At 29.8% G+C, this 3,764-nt stretch overlaps 1 pseudogene; it reads left to right on the top strand.

Moving 5' to 3' along the window:
- Positions 1–202: 202 nt before the first annotated feature.
- LOC145055151 (lanC-like protein GCR2) lies at positions 203–1,727 on the top strand (annotated as a pseudogene).
- Positions 1,728–3,764: the final 2,037 nt, after the last annotated feature.

The following is a 3,764-nucleotide window of genomic DNA, read 5'->3' as shown; positions in this document are numbered from 1 at the left end:
TAAGTTTTGTCCATTAGCTGAAAAACATTTTCGTCATTTCACTACCATATAGACCATTTATGATGTTTTCTCTTATTTAAAAAAACGAAATAATATGTAAATGGTCTCTCTCTCTCTCTCTCTCTCTCTCTCTCCTCTCCCTCTATCTATCTCTCTCTTTCTCTCTCTCTCTAGAACAGACAATAAGAGAAAACATCACAAAATGACGGATCATTTCCATCCAAATGAAATGTCGAAGTTCATTAAAGAAGTAGAACCACCGCCACCTGAAACCACCACAAATCCCCTTACAAAGACTCTATCTTTTCCCTATAACCTATTTTCCGATCAACTCAAACGAGCAGCCTCCTACCTCAAACAAATTGTATTTTCTACTTCTTTATTCCCTTAGTTTATGTTTTTTTTCCCTTTCTTCCTTATGTTGATTTTTGATTTACACATGTTCCCATTATAGATTGTGTTGGAGACTTGGGGAAACACCGGGAAACGTTTAAACGATTACACACTGTACACAGGTGCCCTAGACACAACTCTGATGGTTTTCAAAGCTTACAAAGTTACCCACAACAAGAAAAATCTTGATTTATGTAAAGATATTCTTAAATCTTGTGATTCTGCCTATTTTGGGTTTAGGTTACATTCTTTTCTGTTTCTCTGTTTTTGAGCAAGACAATTGTTATTAAGCGACGATGATATAAATTCGATAGTTTTTTGCACTTGCAACCCTGTGACATTCATTTGTGGTCAAGTCGGTGTATCTGCACTTGGTGTCATCGTGGCCAAACAAAGTAACAATGGTCACTTGTTTAATCGCTATTTGACAAGAATTAAAAAGGTAGTAGCTAGTTTTTCATGTGATGATCTTGTTTTGTTTATTTGGCCAATTGGATTTTGTTTTTGGTTACAGATAAAGCTTCCTAAAAATCTTCCAAATGAACTATTTTTTGGTAGAGCAGGTTACTTATGGGCATGTTTGTTCATAAAAAAGAATCTTGATGAAAACATTTTATCCTCTACCCACATGGTAAAGCTTTGTCATTGTCATCTTTAAATTCTATTTGCAAAAAGAATTGATTTTTTATATGTTTGTAGAGAAAAATCAAAGATGAAATTATCAAGGCTGGTAGAAATATGTCTACTAGTGAATGTCCATTAATGTTTGAGTGGTATGGGAAAAGGTATTGGGGAGGTGCCCATGGGTTAGCAGGGATAATGAATGTCTTACTGGACATGGAGTTAACTGAAGATGAATCGAAAGATGTTAAGAGTACACTTATTTACAAGATTAAAAAGCATTTTTCTAATGGAAACTATCGATCAAGTGAAGGTAGTAATTCAGACCACTTAATTGATTGGTGCCTTGGTGCTCCTGGGATGGCTCTTACCCTCACCAAAGTAGCCACAATATGTATTCAAATATTGATATTTGATAAAGATAAACTTAAAAAATATTCTAAAACACTCAAGTTTGTTAATTTGACTAGGTTTTTTAGAAGTGATGAGTTTTTAAAGGCATCAATTGATGTGGGAGAGGTGGTATGGAATCGCGGTTTACTTAAAAAGTTGGAATCTATCATGGAATCAGTGGTAATGCGTACATTTTTCTTTCACTTTATCGCTTAACAGGCGACATCAAGTTCTTATATAGAGCCAAAGCTTTTGCCACCTTCCTCTTTCATAAAAGTCAAACCCTTGTGTGTGTTTTCAGAATGGGTAGAAGACGATGAGAGAGAGAGAGAGATCATTTGCATATTTTTTCATAATTTTTCATTTTAATTTAAAAATAAGTGAAAACATCATAAATAGTCCTCTGTGCTAGTGAAATGAAGAAAATGCTCGTTAGTTAACGGACAAAAATTAACTGAGTTAATAATGACAAATTATCAAAAGTTTTGAACGCACGGGTACCATCTATGATGTTTTTAAAATACAGAGACTAAACTTCAGATCTAGAAAAACCGCAGGAACCATTTATAATGTTTTTTCTTATTTCACATTATTGTCATCATTTTTTGTAATTGATAAATCTATGTTATTACTATTTTTGGTTGAACATTTGATTTTATAACAGTTATTTTTAGCTAATCATGGAGTTGAATATGTATATTTTTTAATGTTATTATATTAATTTTATGTCAAATATTTTTTTTTGATCATTGTATATGTATAATCAGAATTATGTTATTATACCAGCTAAACTACTTCAAATATTTTATTTAAAACTCTATTTTAACATCACAATTTAATAAACATTTTTTCTAAACAAAAAAATTAAGTTATTCCAGCAAAACAATTCCAATACATCTCTTAAGACCCTTTTAAATTATAAAACAAATAAATTATAGCATCAAACAATCAGGGGCAGGCCTTAGTAGAGCCCGGGGGGTCCCGGACCACTGCTCAATTTCCGGCATGTAGTGTAATTTTTTTTTTCTATTATGTGCACTGGCTTGAAGTACGAGTGACATCCCTATTAAAACATTCTGCGTCCGCCACTACAAACAATTAATATAACTAATTCTATCATACCTTTGATTACATAAAAAACTCATTATTTATATCATACAATTCGTTCAAAGTACTAAGAATCAAGTCGCACAAAACATTTCCAATATAAATTGTGAGATATTAATATGTTTATAAAAATGGGCGGAGTCGAGACTATTTAATGGGTGGTTGTATGCAAAATGATTTTGAACAAAAGGTGGTAGTGCCAATTGTCTTTTTATCATTTTATTTACCATTCATAATAGTTTATGCTATAATCCAATGCATGTTAATTTTTGTTTTAACTTTATTTTTTTAACTCAAAATTATTAAATATATAAAAATAAACAAGTAAATAAATTATATACGTTAGAATCGAATGTGATGGATGAATTTCTATGTGTTATGGAATTGGAGTTGGAATGTATGTGATGTATGAATTTCCATGTGTTATGGAATTGGAGTTGGAATGTATGTGATGGACGAATGTTCATATGTGTTAGGAAGTGAAGAATAGAATGAAGTGAGAAATGGATATAAGATGTGAAAAAGATGTACTCCTTCTATCCCTAAATAATAACATTACATATTACATTATATATAATTTTTTTAATAAAATGAATTAATTAGCTTCTCTAAAGTTGTGACATGTCATACTCAAATTAAACTCCAATCATGTGATAGTTTTAGTCGGTTTCATTTTTATATAGTCTGGACTCAATACTAGGATTGTCCAGAAGTATCGTATAGTGGATTGGTTCTTATTTGGAAATATTGATGACATGCATTATGCGGTGTAATTTAGGTTGGTGGTTTAAGAAAGTCTAAGAATTAGGCTCGGATAATTCCTCAAAAATTAGTGAGGATTATGAACACAAATCTTTGTTGTAGGATTGAAAAAAAAAGTAAAGATTTAATTTTATTTATCGTTAAAATCTTACGATATGATATGATATGACATTTTTGTAATTATATGCAATATTTTGGTATTTTCCGTCAAATGTTAAGGGTTTATTATTTATTTATTTATTTATTTTTTTAAATGTTGAACATAATATAATAAAAAATGAGACGATTCAAAATATTTATGATTTAAAAAAAATATTATAATTCAACATGTTTATTATCCTTAAATTGTTATGATCTAAAAATATTTTGATTAAAATAATTTATGATCATTAATTATATTTTTTTGTGATTTAAAATTAAATGATTTGTAATATATAATGATTCAAAATTTGTTTTTTGAACAAAAACTTTAGTTAATTGAATATATT

Source organism: Lactuca serriola, chromosome 1, assembly GCF_051521515.1.
Source record: "Lactuca serriola cultivar US96UC23 chromosome 1, Lser_US96UC23_V15, whole genome shotgun sequence".
Lineage (NCBI taxonomy): Eukaryota > Viridiplantae > Streptophyta > Magnoliopsida > Asterales > Asteraceae > Lactuca > Lactuca serriola.
Note: the sequence above shows the minus strand (reverse complement) of the source record. Positions and strands in the feature narration are given on the sequence as shown.